The 20,703-nt window shown below is 50.0% G+C and overlaps 1 protein-coding gene across 2 annotated transcripts in view; it reads left to right on the forward strand.

Annotated features, from left to right (window-relative positions):
* Nucleotides 1-2,961: 2,961 nt before the first annotated feature.
* Nucleotides 2,962-20,703, forward strand: part of ST6GAL1 (ST6 beta-galactoside alpha-2,6-sialyltransferase 1) — a 45,235-nt gene continuing 27,493 nt past the window's right edge. The window contains exons 1-2 of one of the 2 annotated variants that reach the window (XM_074592159.1): nucleotides 2,962-3,041; nucleotides 16,387-16,553. The gene's annotated coding sequence lies outside the window, so the exon portion shown is untranslated. Of the gene's footprint in view, nucleotides 3,286-16,386; nucleotides 16,554-20,703 lie in introns of both variants that reach the window. The other variant, XM_074592158.1, reaches the window with a different exon arrangement.

Raw genomic sequence — 20,703 nt, forward strand, 5'->3', positions numbered from 1 at the left:
AGAAGTTGCATGAACACAGCCATGGGGGCAAAGCTGCCAGCCAGCAACCTACGGACACGCCAGCTTCCTTCCACTAAGGCCACCAAGGGCACTGGAAACTGCACCCCATGGAGAATCAGTAACGCTGGGACACGCAGCAGCAGCTGCCGATGCTGGGAGCGGTGCAAGAGTCTCTGAACCGGCCTGGGATGTGGCTGGGACAGGGCAAGAGTGCGCTAGGACAAAAACATTTTATTTTATGCTGTTCCTCTTTGGAGGCTGCCCATCTCTTTAGAGTGACGAATGGAGAGGGGTGAGTATGACTCCCAGCGCTCACCCTGTAACTGCTTGTTCTTCTGCAGCATAGGAAAAAGTGACTTGGACGAAGGTGCTGACGCCAGCTTTGTTCCCCAGAAAGAAGCACTGCTGGAAGGTAGGAGTCATGAGCCTGAAAAAGCCAGCAGAGCTCAGCACATCCCTCTGGAATTTGGATGCTCTCCCTCGCTCCCCCTGTGGTCTCCTCTGCTGCTTGCCCAAGGGCATGGCAAGGCGAGTGGGTGAGGTTCGCCCCGCAGAGGCTCCCGGGCTCCAGCAACGATTGCTCTGGGTTATCTGCAGGTTTTGTAAGAGTTTCCAAAGGTAGGGGAAGGTTCCCCTCCACCATGGGTGGTCCATCTTCAGGTGCTGTCAGGGTCTGAAACCTCAGTATGGCAAGAATGGAGGGATGATCAGTGTCAGGAGGCGAGGAGGGGGCACTTACAGTGGTTTGGGGATTTCTGTACCATCCAGGCAGGTAAATGTGTTAAGTTATGCTCCCTCCTGCAAGCAGCACAGCTCAAGGGTAATCCGAGACGGAGCTGAGGACCAGCAAGAAGAGGACTTCTGTGAGAGGCGAGTGGGCAGTGGGAGAGGCAGAAAGCGAGCCCACCGTGGGCCGCCCCAGGGGGTGGGCAGGAGGCCTTTGCCAGCTCCTTGTACTGACAGCAGGTACCTACCTCCACGCAGCCTAAGTGCAAATGGACTGGGAAGATGCTCAGTGAAGGATCTCAGCCCAGGCTAAGGCCTTTCTGAGCAAACATCCACATAAACATACCACAATTAGTGGTAAATGTGGGCTGGCCAGCTGCCTGTCTCACTTATGTCCCTGCTCAAAAGAGCCACGGGAGCTCATCTGCCTTTGGGTTCAGTGTACATGTAAGGTTTAACCAGCTTTTAAATGCTGGGAAGTACTCTAAACCATTTTGCCTATGCAGGAAAGTGTCTGCCTGCTGTGAAACCCCATCCCTGGTGCTCCTTTTCTCAGTCAAGGGTCCTGAAGGGCAGGGGATGCCATATGGAAACCTGGCCGGGACCCCAGCCCTGTGCCCCAGCCTTGCCCAGGCAAGCAGACTCTGCCTCCCTCGTTCTCCCGGGCAGGGCATCAACCCACTTGCGGGGGGCACCCTATCCAGCCCCCCTGCAGCCGGGGAGAGGCACCAGCAGCTGGCTGCATCGTACAGGAGAGCTGTGTATGTCCCCCTTGGTTCTCCCCCCAGTGCCTGGCTCAGACTGGTGCCATGGGAGCACCTGGGGGGAGCACGATGTTGCAATGAGAACTTGCATTCTGCAACGGCGTCGCTGGTTCTTTCTTTTCTGGGGGTTTATTTCAAAAATATTTTCTGTGTCCTTGCAGATGTTTCATCTCCTCTGATGTCGGAGAGCCCTTGGGAAGACGTTAGTCTGGTGGAAGTGGAGAGGTCCATGTGGAGGAGAACATCACCTGCTGCTGAGGTGGGAGTAATGCACAGTGAGATGCTGGGTCTGGACACAAACTTGTAGGATATGACCCCAGACCAGAAGCTGACTCCTTTCAAGGCAGAAAAACATGGATACATCCCAGAAACAGTTTGCTTGCTCTTTGCGATGGAAATGCAGTAGCCAGGTACAGTGTACCGTGTCCTGCAGCCGCCATTGCCCCCCAGTGGGGAATGGCACTGATTTAAGTGGGACCCTTGTTTTGGCTTGCGTGGCCAGGGTCTCTCCTGTTCCAGAGCTCGAGCTTTTATGATAACAATAATCTTGTTAACTTGCCTGGAGCGCCATTAGTACGTAACTTCGCAAAATGTAGTTGCATACACTGATCCCTGCGCATGGTTGTATGTTTGGCAGAGAAACAGAAGAGGCTGGAAGTGGTTAAAGCCTGAGCCTTGTTTAAGACAGAAAGTAGCCATGAGCCCCACTTTCCCTGTAGTGGGTAGCCCTTGGGCCACAGCACGCGCGGGTGCTGGGGCTGGCCCGATGGAGCCACGGGCCGGAGGGCTCTCCGTAAGGTCCTCGGGGAAGCTGCCTGTGTCTTGCAAATGAAGTATTGATATAGATCTATCTGTGTTGCATATTCAAAATAAATCTGTAGTAATGGACAGATAGGTGGCAGCTTTGCTGGAGCTCGTCACTGTGTTTATACCAGGGGTACGATGGCTTCCCAAAGACAGGCGGGCAGGGAAGGGCGTCCTGTGCTCCCACCCACGGGTTTTGCAGGGGGATGGGGAAACTTTCTCCCAGGCAAGACCCTGTCCCCAGGCGCACTCCTCCATGGGAACAATGTCACCGGTCCCGCCTCAGCCTCCAGCGGCTCCCCGGGCTGAGGACCTCCGCTACCCGCGGCAGGGCGGCTGCGGGCGAGGAGGCGCCGGGGCTGCGCTGGGGGAAGGCTCGGGGTCCGCCGTCCTGGGCAGCCGCCCCCCTCCTCCGCAGCTCTGCCGCGGCGGGAGGAGGATGAGGATGCTGCTGCTCTGAATGACCGATTCTTTCCAGGCGAGCAGCCGCCCTGAGTTTTTGACACCCCACCCCGGTACCGCTCACCGCCGAACACCCCCCAGCTCGCCCCTCACCCTCGGCGGGGCTGCGGGGCAGCTTCCCCCGTTCCCGCCGGAGGCGGCCGGGCTGGCGGCGGCACCTCCCCCAGCGCGGCGGCCCCCGCCCCCGCTCCGCCGCCGCCGCGCCGCGCCGGGCGGGGGAGCGGCGGCAACAAAGGCGGGCGGCGGCGGTGGTCACCGACCCACGCAGCCACCGACCGGGCGGCGGTGAGTGAGCGGCGGCGGGGCCGCAGGTGCGCCGGGCAGGCAGGGCGGCGGGGCAGGGCCGGCGGAGACCCCGGTGGGTGCTGGCGGCGGAGCCCGCCCGGTGCCGGGTAACGCCACAGGAGGGGGTGCGCTGAGCCCCCGGCCCCTTCCCCTCCGCCCGTCCCTCCTCATCCTCGTTTCGCTGATCCGTGCTGGCGTGGGCCAGTCCCCACGGACCCGCCAGTTGTGGCGAGCCATATATGCTGTAAGTAATTTCAGAGTTCGTTTTTAATAGCTGACGGCAGGGCGGGCTGCAGGGAGGGAAAATAACGTTTAACGTGTTTTTCTGTGTTGCCACGCGCTCGTGTTTTCTTTCGGGGCAAATCTCCCTTGCTGTATTTACGAGTCCCCTCCGAGTGCGAGCGGTGGAAGGGGACCCGGGGAGGTAAAGCAATGGAAGCGGCGGCTGCTCGATGCTGTTTCCATAACTGCGTGCTGCAACTGGATCTAATCATTGACAGTGTCAAAACAAAAATATCTGAGAGGGAAAAGGTGCCATCGCGGGGCAGCTGGATGTAGCAGGAGATTTTCTTGGCTGTGAGGGAGCGAGAAACCAGAGCTGCCTATTAACGTGTGAGGAACGAATATAACTTGCGATGTGCGACTCCTTCCCTAGTGGCATGCTCTCCGGACTGCGCTTCCCTAAAAGCTTGGTAGCTAACCCAAGGGGATTTTATAACCCTCCTTATGCGAAGGGTGGTGGAATAATTTTTCCTGAGCTGGGATAACCTTAAATACGTGGCAGTGCTGTGATGCACGGCTGCGCCGTCCTCCTGCTCTTGGAGGGGAGTCGGGGGAGGGAGACCCCAGCATCGTGGGGCAGGTTTACCTAAAGTGTGTTACTGAGAGGGAAAGGGGCAGCTTTCTGTCCTCAGCTTTTGCTGCGAAACCTGGTTGTTGGCCTTGCTTGTGTGTCTTGGAGAGCTGTCCTCATCATCTGGGGTCCAGGACAAGGTAAGGGAACAAGGACACATCCCTCGCACTTCACAGCTGTGCCCTTTTGCCTGAGTCACTGTGTCAGGGAAGGTTTAAGCGAAGCTTTGAGTAACTGAGGAGTTTGTACAGACGTGAGTGATGCTGAACGTTCCCCAGGAGGAAGAATACTCCCAGGAAAAAATCTTCCCCAGAAGGCCCCTGGGACAGCGGCCAAGAGCGTCTAATGAGGCAAACTTCTGTTAGCTGCAGCTTTTGCTGCTGGAGGGAGAGGGCTTGGGGGGCTGGAGGCAGCAGGCGTGGGGACCTTCGAGGGCTGGCAGCCCATCTCCAGGTCTCCTCTGCTCCGGGCAGCTGATCTCCTTGCCTCGGCATAAGCCGCTGCTTTGGAGGTGATGCAGGTGCTGAGTCTTGGCAAATCATCCGTTTTCTTCTGGTTTAGCTCATAAATCGGTGTGCTGTTGCTGCTGGAGGTGATGGTGCTGCAGAGATGAGCAGCTCGGCGGTGCAGAGGTGTGCGTGTTCGGGGAGCTGCTGGGGACAGGACAGGGCTGCAGCTTGGCTTCAGATAAATCTGGCTTGCTTTCCTTCATTTTACGGTCGCTGCCCTTAGGTAGGAAAATACTGTGGAAGGAGCTCTGTTTTGGGCTGTGTTCATATGCAGCAGCGGTGACTTGGTGTAGGCTTTGTGGGTATATTGTGGAGTCCTCTGCCTACAGCAGATGCGGTGGCAGGCCTGGAAATGGAGATGGACACCCTGTGCAGGTGTTTCCATCCCTGAGCTGCCATGTTGTCAGCGGGACTGCAGCGCTCAGCTGGGCGCCTCTGCGTCTCTTGCCAACAGCAAATGTGAGGTTAAGTTTCAGAAAACAGGAGGGAGACGTGATCGTATCTACGTGATTCCTGTGCAAGCAAATATTTGTTGATGAGGCTTTGGTAAGCAGGCTGCTTGCTCTGGTGGCCGCTGTTTGTTTGCAAATGCTCTGTAGCTTGGTTAAAACCAAGCTGCAGGTGGGTTTGCATTGGTGCATTGCATTTGCAGAGGTGCATTGTTGTTCACTGAGACCTGTTTATTCTAGGGATAAAATAGGCAAGTACTTAAATCTTGACTTGAAGCAATTGCTGGCAGAGTCCTCTGTCGCAGGAGCTGGAAATGCATGGGAGGAATCAGGTGCCGGTATGAGATGGCCAGGGGCAGTCTAAAGAATGGCAAAGCAGAGGCAGCCAGTAATGTTTCCAATCTTTAACTCTGTCCTTGAGACCGTGGTGCAGGAGGCACTGGGCTGCAGAAGCAGATTACTGTATATTCAGAGGCTTATTTCCCCGCCTGCCCCTGCCAGTGGATAGATGTCCCGCTGAAGGGCAGCCCTTTGCTGAAGGTAGCGTGTGCATGATGTCGCCCATGAAGGCGTCTTAACCACAGACACCAGGGAAGCACACATCTCTCCCTGCTCCTGCGCTGCTCCGGGCTGGAGGAAGCGGAGGATGATAATGGGTGGCTGGCCAAAATCCATGTCAGGTTGTCCGGCCCTTTCCTCTCAGGCTGGCTGGCGCGGAGGAGATGCTCAAACTGAAGTTCTTCCATCTCCTGTGCTTCTCCTGACCCGCTGGGTGGGTTGCGTTGGTAGCTTTTGAAAGGGCAGAAATGATGTGGCAGAGTCATTGTCTTCCTCCCTTTCCACAGGAGAGGCTCCGAGGCACACGCAGCCCTCGGTGAAAATGTCATTTTCCTGCTCTCAGCCTGACATTCATAAAGATCACCGTAAAAGATCTGACAGAATCCTTTTGATGATCTTTTACGAAATTCATAGACCTTTTCTATAGCCCTTGGATTTTGCTAGTGTGATGTAAATCACAATTCTGCTCAGGATTAGCAATCAAAGAGCATTATGAATCAATCTGATACTTTGTCTTAACCATAGCCCTTCTTAGATTGCTGACCTACATATTCCAGCTTTCGCTATAACCGCCTCGCTGAGGACGGCCTTTATTTCTGAGTGCAAGGTGGCCCAACTGCTGGGATCTTTGCGTTTGGAAAACATTTTCATGGAAATTACATAGAGACTGCCTGAAATTCCTGGTGACTTCAGATGTGCTTGAAATCTGTGCTGCTTGACTGGTGACTTGTCTATGGAGGGTGAAATATAAGTGGTTCCTTTGAATGTTCTTTTAATTACAATTGTACTGATTAAAAAAAAAAAAAAAAACAACAAAAAGCACTAGAAGATGAAATGAGATGCTTTCAGTGTAAAGTGCTCTTAGATGTGCCAGCAGGAATTGTTGTTATCAGATGCTCTAATCACTTGTGTGATTAAAAACCTTGGAAAAACTTATATATTTGAGCCACGTGCTTATAGGTAAAAATCAAGGTTTGCTGCCTTTCTGTAACATGCACTGCAGTTCAGCCTTTAGTGAGACGTGAACCCAAAGCTTCCTCCATAGAATCCCTCCCTGAGGTTCACTGATGACACCAATGCGAATGCGTGTCTTCTTGTTCCACTGGCAGGTGAGTTTTCCTTCTGATTCCTGCAGTAATGAGGTGAATGGTGGTAAAAAGGAGAGTCCAGAATTGGGTCTGAGAAGCAGTGACTTAATTGTTTTAAGGCAGCGCTTAAGCCCATTTCTACTTCTTGTTATGGTTTCATCTTTGCAAGATAGATCCCTTAGTTTGAAGGATGCTGGCAAGCAATGAGAAATCCATGTGGGAGTATGCGTGTGCTTCCCAACGTGCACCAGTAGACTGTGGGTGTGCTTCTTGGTGTGTTCACTAGTGCCAGGGTCGGTAAAGGTCCTTTCAAGTGGAGATTGTGTATGGCAGCATGTTCGTCTGCAGATCTTGGGTATGAGATTTGGTCCTATGAGCCACTAAGAGCTCATCTGTGAAACTAGTAGCAGGGCTGCGTGTTGGAGCTCCTCTGTGCAATGTAGGAGGTCTGTCCTCTAGTTTTTTGTCTCAGTGGGTCCCAAGTGGTGCCTTTGCTTAGCTCGGGTTTGCTGGTGCCCCAGCAGCGTTTGGGAGCTGCCTGCTGGGTTTCTGCCTTGGGTGCTTGGCTTGGGCTCTCTCTGAATTTACACCTCTGCCAGCAAGTCATCAGATGATCTTAAATATTTGCTTATGGTCTTCTGTTGCTCACCAGCTGTCATGACCTCTGCTCTCGAACAAAAGTTGCCCAGAAAGCTGCAACACAGCGTCTTGCTTTTTCTTCTTCTAATAGCTCAAAAAAAGGGCTGCTTGTGAGATCTTTCTTTAAAATAGAAACATTGCACAGAATATCCCCCTCGCCTTTTACCAACAGGATGCTGAAGGGCAGGGAGGCTGCCGCTTTTTCACATTTACTCCTGTGCCCCAGATGCCTTTGCCTGGTTAGGGTTCGTCCATACAGACAGAAGAAGAGAGCTTTTGGCCAGACTGCTCCTCCGGGAGCTGGCAGCTACTGAAAATGAACTGAGCGGAGCTGCCTGCTGGTACCTACCTCTGCGCTGCTGGAGGAAGCAAGAGAACCTAAACACATCCAGCACAGGATGCCAATCTGTCCGTCCGTTGCATACTGATGTTGGTCCAGCAGCTCCCATAGCACTGGCAGGTGTGTTTGCCGTGGAGCCTGGCCTCACGCCTGGGATTCCAGGAGGTGAGAGACGCTGGAAACAAGCTAACGCTCCCCTCATAAATATTGCATCCCATCCCGCTTACAGTCGATGAAGCAGTTTGCATTTTCAACTGTAAAATTTTGCAGAAAAACACAAGTTGTTGACAGCAGTGATTAATATTATTTTAATATGCGTTACGGCTTGCCCTTTGTATCTTTGTAATACAGCGTTCGCTGATTAGAAAATCAAAGGGGCCCAAATCAGCCCGACTGCGTTTACTGGATTTTCCACAAATACCCTGCGTGCACCAGCGGCGTCCCAGTCTGCGGGGAGAGTGTGTTGACACTCCATGGGATGACAATAGAGATTGTCACAGCAATCTTGCAGCAGCGATAGCTACTTTCTAAAATGGATCTCCTGGGGACTAAGAGAGGTCCACGGTCATGGTTTCCCCCTGCAGATGACTGATCTCAAGGTGCTGCTTTTTATCTTGAAATAACATTCAACTCTCAATACCAGAGTAACGAGTTGATTTTTTTTTTTTTTTTTTCTAAATTTGTTTGTAAGACAGAACCCTCAGGAAACGCTGCTAGTGGAGGGGTAGTGTAGAGCTCCCTGTGCCTTCCGAACAGAGCGGCTCAGGCAAAGAGCATCTCAAAAGCAGTTAGTTTGTATTTTAAATAAAGAAATAAATAAAAAATCTCCTCTGATTGCTCAGAGAAGATACCTTCATGCTATGAGCTGCATTGCCTAGCAAGACTGAAAATTTGAGCGTGATCCTTTGTTAGCTAAATTGGGATGTTTCTTTCTTTGGTTGGGTTTTGTTATTCTTCTCCTTCCCCCAAGGTATAGTTCTGTGTAACTTCAAGACTTTACTTTGGTCCAGGGGTGGATTATCCCTGTGTTTTTTCTTGATTGTCCCCATGACCCGACTGTAGTTCTGCCATCCTCTGTGCTTGCAAGGGGTCTTAAGGAAATCAGAAATTTGGATGTACAAGATTGTAATTGTTGGGATCGAACTCCATATATTTTTGTTTTGTTAACATTTTTATATAAATTTATATTAATACTCCACGCAGCTCTTCTTTCCCCAGCAAAGATTCAGTGTAAAGAATTGCTGGGGAGTTGGGCACTTTTTAAGTCAGGTCCATTAGCAGAAAGGGAGTCGAGATGGAAATTTTGGGTTCTGGCTCCTCAGTGCTGATTTTTCATGGGTGAGTCTGGCTGTGTATGTTTTATGAGAGTCTGGAAGGTGCTGGATGGATTTTGCTCTCATCCAGATAATTGCGTCTGTGAATTTGAAGTTCACTTCCTGTTAACAGCTGTTCTTGCGATCTTGAAATTCACTTTTCACAAATGCTTATGTCAATGAAAGAGTGGAGCGTTCCTGGGAAGACCATAAAAGAGCAACCAGTTGTGCCTTAACAACTTCCTTCCAGAGCTTGATGGCGTGCGTTTTATGGAGTCTGTAACTCTGCTTAGGAAGCTGCTTTTTGCCCCTCTGAATGAAACACATCCTGGAGGGGAACCTCCTCTCCAGTAAGCGACGTGCTGTAAGTGACCTCCAAGAAATGCTGCAGGGACAGGTTTTAGTGGAACAGAGGTTGAAGGAATCAGGAACAGAGCTGAAGGAAATAGTCCCAAGGAGGTGTTTTAGTGTTGGAGGCAGGGGAAATCCTGAAGACGAAAATGGGAGCGATAGAAATAAATGTTGCTTGTGCCTGTCACATGAAAGGGTATATTGAGAGATGTGAGAGTGCCCAGTTGGAGAAGAGGGAAGAGCAAATGCTGGAAGGGCGCTTCGACTCAAGAAGGACTTGCGTGATGGGTTAGTCAGGCTTTCTGCTCACGGTACAAAGTGGGAACTGAGAGATTATTGCCTGTTTTGAGCTCTTAAAATTTAATTTAGCATGTGTTTAAAGAACAGCCGTCCTGAATCTGGCAAAATATTCACCTTTGGATCTGAGGAGTCTGAAAAGGTGGTGGAGACTTGGTGTTGAGCAGTGGCCCCATGTGTTGTGCACGTTTTCTGTCAGGGATCTGGAAAGCACAGAGAGATGGGAGAATTGCACGGAAGGAATTTGTTTAGATTTAATTTATTTAGATTTATCTGCTGGTTTTCAGAGCAGTCACTACTTCCTGTCTTCTGTTTTATTCTTTTATAACGTAGCGTGGGTGCAGAGTGGGAATATTTCAGGTCTTGTGGCTGTGGCTCAGCAATTTCAAACATGGTTAGAAGTGCATTTTTAAAATTCAAGGAGAACTCCTTCAAGTCTGCACCTGGGGCAAAAATCGAGTTAATTTTCAAGTGTGGCATAGCTCCCTTCTGCCTTTCCACTCTCAATTTTGGAAACTTCTTATCACTTTGTGAAACACTTTGCAAAACACCCGCTCTTTCAGATGGACAACACCCATGCATTTCAATGAACTCCATGTTCTAAGATTGAGAGGGTTTCCTAGTTGTTATGGGAGTGCAATTGGGTAAATATTTCATTAGATACTCATGTATTGTTTAATTAGACGGACAGATGATCATACACTTGCAATCTAAGGAGAAAAATTCAGAAGGGTTAATTAAGGATTAGTTGTAAAATTTGATGTCAGAAATAGTGTTAATTTTCAGCGTGGTCGCTCTTTAATTAAACTTAGTTTAGTTCATGCTGGAAGTGAATGGAAATGAAGGAAATTTAAGCTTACTGTAGCTACAGATGTGAGGGTGTACCAAGGTCATTAATGCATATTAACTCATACTTTTAAAATTCACGCCTGCCTTTAATTTGGCTTGATTTTTGCCATCTGTCTCTTTGCAGGCAACATTCTGTAAGCCTGACTATTTTTGAGGTATTGCAGAAATACCTTTTCTCCCCCCACTATTCCTTCGCAACCTCCGAGCTGAGATTTTTTTTTTTTTTATGCTGGTGAGGACAGCAAGTCAAACCCCGCAGATCCACCCGCGTGGATCTTCCTTGGTTCTCTAACTCCCTAATCTGGAAGAAAACAAACCTGGGGTGAGATTAAACACTATGCAGCGCTCTCAGTAAGCTGAGGGAGCCACCGAGAGCGTGTTGCCGGCCCTCTGCATCCCCTGAGCGTACAGCCCCAACACGTGCCCTTCTTGGCCAGCTGGTGCCCAGGGGCCATGGGACAGTGACGCTGGAAGAGCCTGGCCCACTGTTTCTGCCCTAAGCTCTCTTGCCAGGCTTTCAGTGACTGCAGGCTGTGCTGGCAGTGAGGTTTCCGTGGCTAGCTTTTTTCCATCGCTGTCTGGTTTTCTAAAGTGAAAACACTCAGGCTGGGTGAGAAGGTAATCGCATCCTGCTTCTCCCCATCTGAGGTTGCCCCACAGCCTATTGGGTGTTTTAATGCTGTGTGTCACAGTCTTGCAATTATTTTAACGTGTTTCTTAGATCAGCAGCCTAAAGAAGAGCACCTTGCAGGCATGCCCACAATACCCAATCTGCACACCTTTTTCCCTTGGCCAAATGCCTGGCTAACCATACGCTCCAAGAAACCTTCTCCCCTGGCAAACGTTGCTCCTTCTAACCTCTCTCAGCTCCTGCCAGATAATAACAGGCCTTGTTCCTAAGCAGCCATCTCCTGGAAAGCTTTGGGTCTCTCTGGTCTTTGAACATCTTTGAGCCCTGCACATCATTTGCTTTCTTTCTCTTGGGTTTCATGAAAACAAATTCTGGAATTGAAATTGAAAAAAAAACCAACCCCTCCAAATGTCCAGATCCATTCTGCCTCTCTTCTCTGTAGTTACACTTCTTAACTTGTCCCCAGACTGAATTAGCTGTTGGTATTTTCAGTAGTTCTAATGAAGTTTTTATAGCCGGTTACCAGGAGACTATTAGCTGTGTGTTTGTGTCAAAAAGTAGGTGGACTGGTTCACTGCGGATAAGCTGCAAAACTACCCTCTTAAAAAAAGCCTGAGGAGAAGCTGCTTTTGGTGTTGCTCACCAAAAAAGAACAGTTATTCCGCTCTGGTTTGGGGAGGAGGACCAAGGAAGTTGAGTTTCTCTCAAGCAAGATGGGTTTGAAATGGAAATGTTGTTTGTGCTTGCAGTACCTCGCCTGGGGAAAGTGTCGGGAAACTTCTCTGAAGCTTGTAGGTGTGGAAAAAGGATTCTGCTGGGATATGGCCTGGGTGAGGCTGCTGCTGGGTGGAAGGGATTGGCTTGGTCATAATTTGCACAGGTGGTCTTTCTGCCTGGCCATGATGTAGCTGCTGCGTGAGCCACGACTGTTTTGTGAGTTGGCTGTATTTCTCTTACTGCTGTATTGCACCATGTCCTGGTCAAGTGTGGGAAGCTGAAAGTCTCACTTGAACTTGCTTTTCAACAGACAAGTTTTTAGCTCGCTTCATGGGAGGGCGATGCGATAGCAGGGGATTTCTTTGCTAGCATATCCTGATAATGTCACGACTTGGGCGTGCGTTTCCCCAGCATATAGCCACAATAGCAATCCGTAACAGGCTTTTCAGTTCCTGCCCTTGAGGGCTGTAACCCTGTTCCTGGGTACCAGAGGTTGAGGTCTCATGGTGTCAGCCGTGCAAGGCGGTGATCACATCATCCCCAAATCCCTTCCAAAGACACCACCCGAGTGCCTTCACTGCTCTCAGCTTTCTTGACTGCTGAGCCCTCTTCTGCAGAAGGATAGTGTTTAAGTTACTTGTACAGCCCAAATTTGACTTCTGTGTGTGCTACAGCTTCTGCTTGCATGGTTTCACAGCTTCTTCTCAGTGTGATGCTGCCTTGCTCATTTTGCATAACGAATGCATATTTGTGGTTGGTTTTGGCTTGTTTATTTTTTTCTTTTTGCTGCTTGAGACTGCGCTTTACTCGTTGTGCACTTAAACCCTGCCCCAAAGATAAAAATTCAAGTTCTCCAGCATGCTTCTCTGTGGTGCTCCTCGTAAATGTTTGAGCATCTGCAGTTTGCAATGCATTTGTTGGAAAGCATCGCTGTATAAATGGGGACCCGAGGCATGCACAAGGTGCCCAGCCAAGGCTGGGTGCTCTTCTGGGAGTTTGCCAGGACTTCACTCCTCTTGATAATTTCTGACACCCGTGAAATGCAATTCTGGTGCTGAAAACTCAGCCCACGTGCAGGCTTGATCATGGGTCTGACCTTGTGCAAGGGTCTGGCAATAAGGGATGTGAAAAGTCTATTTTAAGGTGTTTGGTTTCATGTCAGCTCCAACAGAAGCAAGGCAGGAATCGCTTCTGTCTGGCAGCTTTGATTTGCCTCTCTCATGGCACTTTGTGTGTTACTTAAAACGCTTTTTTTTTTTTTTAACTTAGTAGAAAAAAAAAACCCAACAGGCAGAACCTTGCTTCAGCGCTGTCATTCAGAGAGTGCTTCTGCTGCGTGAAGGAAGTATGCTGTGACAAAATAAGGTGCAGGATTACAATGTCGTCTTTTTGGTGTTTTGTGATGTGTGGGGAGAGAAGGCTGTTCTGCCAGGGGCTGGGCCCCTCAGTCTACTGCGCAGACTTCAGCCACTTGAGTGATCAGCGGATGGTAGCAATGAAAGAGTCTTCTCTACGGACCATCAGTGGGGAGGGTAAGACACTTCGCTGATAGGTTGTGTGGAGAGGATTTGTTGGCTGGCTCCCACTGGTGACCTGGGGAACCGTGAGCTCTGCCAGTGGCCTGAGAGGCAGTAACTGCTCCAGCCGTTGCCCCTTCTCCAGCTTGTTCCCAGGTCACCTCCAGGTCCTTGCCATAGTTGTCTTCATTGAATGATCCTGGTCTGAAGCTCCTCAGCATGTCATTCTTGGGTGAGCCCTTGTCTGGGCTTCACATCCCACTCCCCTGCATCAGGTAGACCTGTCCTACCCATGCTCCTTCGTTCTTCACATCATCTCCTCATCAGACTGACATGAGCAGTTGGTGCAGCTGTCTCTGCTGCTGGTGGCGAATGTTCGTGCTCCTGCTTCCTGGCAGGACACCCTGTGTCAGTGTGCATCCGTGCCCTCCTGGCCATGCTGACACCCTGGTCTGAGCCACTGCTGCACCGCTCGGCCTGGAGGCACTGCAGGATGGTGCACTGCTCTGCAGTGGTTTAATGGTTTTCTGTTTAACCATAATTAACCTGACAGGCAGGGTTTTTGATCATTATGTTGTAGAGGAGTTGTGGTGGCAAGATTTCTAATTTTGGGATGAATCAGCATTAACAATTAAGCAATAAACAAATATCATTTCTTTTACAAGAACACAGACAGCAGGATGTTTTCTTCTGCCAAAGCAGCCGTCAGGCAATTGGTTATGCTGCAGCTGGGTAAGGTGGGAAGGAGAAATAATTTTTCACCCGTAGAAAGAAGATAAGCCATTAAGTCTCTGCCGGCTGCCAGTGGGAGGGATGCTGAACGATTCCCTTCAGGCAGATAAACTCACCTGGACTGGTACTAGACGTTCAGCATCCTCCAGTATCTTTCCATACAGATCCTCTGAGGAGGGAAGAAGAATCATTGATAATTTTTACAACATTGTTGTGTGTGAGGGGGTAATTTTGGATCCTTACTTAACCTTGGTTTCTTCCAAGGTATCTTCTCTTCCGGTAACTTGCTGCTAGTATTCCTGGTGGTGCAAATGCTTGCCCCGTGTTGATGAATTTGTCAAGCTTGGGCTCAACCAGAAGGCAAGGAGGCCTGATCGCTTTTGTGCTCATGGCTTGTAGAAGTGCTGAGGATTTGAGCTCTGCGGAGGGATGCTGCCCATCCTGCAGCTGGTGGCTCCCAGCACGGGCTCTGTGCACATCTGGAAGGAGCTGGGCTGCCAGAGGTGCTCCTGAGCAGGCAGTCTTCCTGTCCTGCCGTGGTGAGGGGTGCGTGTCCCCTCCGTCCTCTTATGTCCCAGAGATGGTGGGCACTTCTGAGCATCCTGCCCTGTTGGAGCGAGGGAGGGAGCCGGCGGAGAGCTGAGCAGCTCCCTTGGCCCTGGCCTGGCCGTGGTGCCTCTCCCAGCCCTGCGGCTGCCCCAGGCACTGCCATGGCAGAAGCTGCACGCCTGTGGTGGCATCTCTGCCTTCACTTCTCAGTCATGTCTAAAGGCAGACTCGGGCAGGGAGGGGGGAGCCAGAGGTGGATTGCTGTATGTTTTCAAAAGCGATGTCCCTGAAGAAGTGCTGCGTGGTTGGACAACCAGTGTGCAGGGCTTACTCGGCCGCCTGTGCTCCTCTGCATCCCTTTTCTTTCCTGTTTGCATCATTTCTCTGACTTAAACATGCCTTTACTGCAGGCCACAAAGCCTGGTGTCAGCCTGGCCTGCAGCAAGGGGATCCTGCTGCTCAGCTGGGCTTGCTGGCTGGGGATTTCCTAGCCTGGCATGTAAATGTGCTGGGGCTCAGGCTCAGCGTTACTCATCCAGCCTTCCGGTGCTGCCTTACAGCTGTCCTGTGGTCTAGCCTGTCCAAATTTCCTTGCCCAAGGGTGGCTTGCTGTCATGGCTGACCCCCTGCTGGCTGAGGCGGCTCTCAAAGGCGCAGCTAGGCCGAGGTGCTGCTGCTGGCCAGGAGAGGCCCAGGACGTTATTTTTCAGTCTCGCAGCCAGCGCCTTCTGCTTTCTTCCCCTTTGACCTAACCCTCCAAGTGTCATTTTAGTTTCATTATTTCTCACCCGGCGAGAACGTGCACTAGCTGACGCTGGTGGGACCTCAGCACTTGTGGTAAGGCGTTGCATACCTGTGTCTCTTGGCACCGAACAGCACCCGTCGTCTTTTTTTTTTTTTTCTATTTTTGACTCTTCTTGCTTTTTACCTCTCTTTTTTTTTATTTTTTTATTTTTTTCTATCTTTCTCCGTTTCCTCATCACACAAACTTTGTAAAGCCTAAGCTTATCTCTTCCCCACTGCTTTCCCTGCCCTGCCGCAGCGTGCTGCAGTGGGGTACGGTCCTCGGCTGGTTCAAGCTGGCAGTAATTTGGGATGGCGGCATATTGGGACCTCTCCTTAAGCTGTGAGCCCTCAGGTTCCCTGCTGAGAGCAGAAAGCTGAGCTGCTGGCCTCGGGGGTGAGACATATGCCAGGCCATGCACATACACTGGAAACTTGCCCAGGGCAGGATAATTACGGAAAGCGGCGTTTTTCGAGCAGACCCTGTGCTCTCACTTGCTGAACAGTCTTGTGATTAATGTCTTATTTAAGAGGATTTTGGGACACGTGCTGCAGTTATGCTGAGTTTCTTTTAGAAGTAGGGGAGAGGTTAGAAAAATAAACTCTGTAAAGGCTTTTTTGTGTTTCCAGCAAGGGTCATCAGATAAGTGCAGTGCATCCTTGCTCCGTTGCATCAGTGTAGGCAGTGGGTTTTGCTGTTGATGGTTCAGTGGGAGGGGGATCTGCAAGAGGGGCTTTGCACATGCATTTATACAGGCTTTGTTGCTGAGATCTCCTTAGGGACCTAGAACTCCAGTGCTAAGGGTGAGTTCTTCTGCCCTGATCTCGGCATTTACCAGCTCTCCCGGACCCTGACTCCTGGTGTTAGACTCTGGGGAGTTCTGCAGGCAGCAGGTCTTCACCAGCAGATTTTGCCTTCAAAATAAGGCTCTGTGTGCAGTTTTACTCAAGCACAAGTTATGTTTAAAGGTGTTGGTGGCTCGGGTGTTGGTCTTACCCAGGACACCTTTGCCTGTGGTGTGGGCGCAGCAGCTTCTGCAGGCTCTGTGTGTTTCTGTGTCACTGATGACTTGCTGTGTGGTCCCAGTTGGCGGTTGTAGTCCCCATTTGGGTGGTTTCTGATCAGTCTGATGTGGCTGTCTAACATCTTCCCCTTAATTTCCTTCCTAGGCTAGAGAACTCGATTAAAAGGGAGATGGGAGCATGAAGAATTGCGTGCAGAGCATGGATGTCGTCCCCGTGGTGGCATCTATGACAGACCATACCTGGCAACCTGCTTCTGCCTGGAAGGGTTTGACAGGAACTGCCGTGGACAGTGAAGGAACGTGGAGATGAAGGTGGTGACTATGGCTCTTCCTCTTCTTTTCCCAGCCCCTCTTTTCCCTTTCACATGCCTGCAGCAAGAGCATGGCTGCTGTCGGCATGATGAGGCCACATACGTTCAGACGCACTGCTGTTTGCACTGGGGCTGTCTCGTGTTGCCTGCAGAGTTGGGAGGACGGTAAAGAACATGGGAAGGGTTCTCTGCCATTCCCCTTACAACTATCCTATATTTCTTTTTTGAAGCAAAATAAAACATTTATTTTGCTTCTTGTTGGTGCCCTTGTGGATGTTGATACGTATTGATTATGCTCCAGAGATACCTGTCTAAGATCCAACGATTATTGTGACTTGCATAAAATTAATATCCAGTTATTATTCTGGCTTGCATAAAATTAATTTAAGATACGTGCTGGGGCTCATTTCGGTTAGGGTTTTCTGCGGAAACTGTCTGGGGATATTGCTGGTGGTGCTAAGTTAGAGTAATTAGCTGGCTGCTTTCACAACTGACCTCTGCTGAACATGCCTGAAGTACTTTCATTGTTGGTGCCACTACTTGTCCTTTCTGTCACTCTTCCCTGCCGGCATCCTGCCCCCTGTCATCCCACTGCCAGCTTTCAGCAACTGCCCTCTGGGATGATGAGCTTGCCCAAAAGATCCATACCACGTATTGAATTTTCCTAGAGCTCTGTGCTTCAGCTTTGCGCTTGATTAGTCCAGTAATTGTGTGAATGCTGATACCCTTTGGCATACAATTAGTGTACACCGTAAGGTTTTGATCATGCAAAGCAAGAATCTTGGGCAGCCTGAACCATTGCAGTGACTGGGAAAGGTGGTAATGCTGGGACCCTGCCTTTTCTCTTGCGCATGGGAAGGCTAACTTGGTAGGCGGCACTTTTAGAGGTGACTGCGAATACAAGTATTGGGTTTGTGCCTGTTTTTATGTGTGAAGAAGGTTTGGGAGGACCTCATTGTATAGCTGCTTCTTTAAATCCTTAGCTTGCTGGCAAAAACTGTGCCAGCTCTTGCTCCCCACTTCCTCCTCTGCTGGAAACATGCTAATCTCCTCTCCTCCACTTAAAACCTGAATCTTTAATACGGAAAATGCACCACCCTTTCTTCCTTTCTGGCCAGGGGAACACTTTTCCCTCCCAGTATTGTATTACCTGTAGCATTGCAAGCTGAAACGCTTGGGCTGGGGTGGTGGAGCTCCACCAGCCTGCCTGCTTGGGGGCTGCTGAAATTCCATCCCCAAAGAGGGCAGAGGGCAGCCAAAATTTGCGCAGATGTTCGGACGGAGCGGTATGGGGCCTGGGGAGTGTTGGCAGGAGTGGCAAGGCACTGCTGGAGGTAGGTGAGTGGAAAAGAAAGGGCATGGCACATTGCATTGGGCATCTTTGGCAGCTGCTCTTTTCATGGGGAAAGAAGGAAACTAAGCTGGAGACAGCTTGACTTCTGGTTAGGTGGGATTTGGGTATAGAATAGGGGATCAAAAAAGCAGCTCCGTCATGGAGCTCCATGCCTGTAAAACTTCTTTTACAGGGGTGGGTTTTAGTTTTGTTTTTCTTCCTTGTTCCTCTGTGGAAATCCTCTGCTCGCTGGACAAAGACATGTCTCAGGTGTGACCCCAGATGAGCTGGTGGTATGGCATGGTCTTGTGTAGACATGGGAGTCACCCTCTCTCAGGAGGTGTGGGAGCACGGGGCAGCTCTGTGTGCATGTGCAAAGAACAGATACGCAGCAGTGACTGATTACTGTTATTTTGGCCTTGGCTGGATGCCACTCTTCTGGACAGCTGAAGTGTAAGGCCAAGCCAACCTCTCCAGCACAGATTCACTTTTAGTGTAGAGATATCATTTCTCTTAATGTGCTTTGGTAACACGGAACTGAGGGGTTGCCTTCCATTTGTGCCAGGACGAAATCTTTAGACCCTTTTGAAAAAGCTCAGAAGTCTTCCTGTTGAACAGCCAAACCCAATCCCCTGTTACTAAACACGGTTTCAGAGTAGGCAGCCTGGTTAGGCCTGCCTTGTAATATGCAAAGGCTTCTGGGGGAGTTGAATAGTTGAAAACCAGCAAAGTCATGTATTCGGCCTGTAATATCTTTATCTCTTGGCCTGCCCAACCCTCTTGTCAGCAGTTACACTGTTTAATGTGTTAATATCTGAAATGGAAAAGGGGCTTTTCTCTTTCCTCCTTTGAGCACATCTGAAATAGGGAAGTAAAACCAAAAATAGACGCACGCACCCCCTTCATTCCCCAGTGCTCCATCTAGCTGTGTGGGAGCCCCTGACCACTGCTCCTTCAGAAAGCGGCTTGTGGCTGAGCACAGCCTGCCCGATGGAGAAGAGGAACTGTTGATATGTGGGGTCTGGATGGTCGAAGGCCGAGGAGAGAAGAATGGGGATGTGCTTCAGTGTGTTACATCCAGGTTTAGCAATGGTTCTCTGAGGTGGGTGCCCAGGCCAGCAGAGCCTACTCGGCAAAACCTTGGATCACATACTAAAATACAGTTCCTTTCAATGATAACAGGATGATGCATATGTAATCATATTGTGTAAGATTAACACAGTAATTAATTCTGTGTACTCGATGCTGAAGTGCCGTGCCAGCCCATCTGCTTTTTTTGCAGCTGTTTTGCATGTGCTTTAGAGATGGCTCCACCAGCCCCGTCAGTTTGGGGCAGCTTTCTCTATCAGGAGCTGGCTGTTGGTGCTTGTGGCTCTGTGGCTGCTCTGGTGTCAGCCTGATTCTGTATATTCAAGGCTTCTGCTGTCTTACATGCATGAGGTCCGTGCTGCGGTACGCTATGGCAGAAGACACCCATCTTGACCATCACTTCGCACTTAAAGCATCCTTTGGGACTCATGCATCAGCTCTGAAACATATTGTAAGCAGAAGACATGAGCCCAGAACAGGCACCGCAAGCAGGGGATCTGAGAGAGATGGGAGAAAAGCTGACCGAAAATGTAGATAAGGAAAGAACTTCCAACAAGGAAGGCTTCTGGAGGGTGGGAGGAGGGCTGGAGGTGGGTATACAGATCTCACGAAGGCAGGAGGGCAGCTGCCTGCCACTGCACTGTGGGGAAAGACCATGGAAATTAAGGCATCCCCTTGTGTGGTGCTGATGCTGGACAGGATGTGAAGGACCTTAGGGAAGATTTCCCAGGAGGAGAGTCGTGGAGATGCAGATGCAGCAGGAAGGCACCCGGTTCCTCACGGGTAGCAGGTGTATCCATCTCCATCCCTCCATCTCCTCGCCTCCACGCAGTGCTGTGCATCCTTGGTCTCTTAAAAATAGCTCTTCTACGTACTGCTGCAGTCAGAGGAGCGGTTTTGTCAAGCGCTAACCACCAGCGCTGCCGTGCGAGTGTTTGATCAGGCAGTGCAGAGCACGGCGCTTTCATCTCTCCCGGCAGCAGCGTCACCCTGGCGAAGTCAAAGGGTTCAGGGGAGCCAGCCCCTCTCGGCGAGCGCGTGGGAAGTTTCCGCTCGGCTTCCCTGCTCTCACACAAATGGTTTTACACTTCTTTGGGCTGTAATCTGCCGAGATCTCTGAAAAGAGCACTCGTGTTTGGTCAGCTTGTAAAGACCTCCCAAAAAGGGCATGGGAGGTTAGCTGCAAGTGTACTCATTTCTGAAGTGGTGATGCTCCATCCTATTGGAGATGGCTACGGATAAAGCCTTACAGAGATCCAGACAAGATAAGTCTTTATACACAACTCAAAGTGAGAGGAACCTACCTAAAAACTGGGGCAGGCTTATATTTTCTACCCCTCTACTTTAGGGAAAAAAAAATTGAAAATTATTGTTCCTAACAGACTCCAGAAAATATTCATCAGGCTGATGCATTTAACTAGTGATTTCTATATTTAATAACGTCAGAAGGAGGAGGAAAAATTCAAAGATGACTTGTACAAGTAATTTCCCTTGAGGACATAAAACCCTGACCTATATGTGTGTTGGACAGCTTATGAAAAAGCTTTTATTTCAGCAATATCAATTTCTCATTGTATCCTGAATGCATTATTACATAATTCAAACATAGGTGGTAATAGGTATTTAAGTACATACCTATGTGTATTTATTATATATTGGAGAGAGAGACACATTTCAGTGGAAGCAGAAGAACTTTGGCTGAATTGGACTGATTCTTGGAAATAAATAA

The sequence above is a fragment of the Larus michahellis genome, chromosome 6 (genome assembly GCF_964199755.1).
Source record: "Larus michahellis chromosome 6, bLarMic1.1, whole genome shotgun sequence".
Lineage (NCBI taxonomy): Eukaryota > Metazoa > Chordata > Aves > Charadriiformes > Laridae > Larus > Larus michahellis.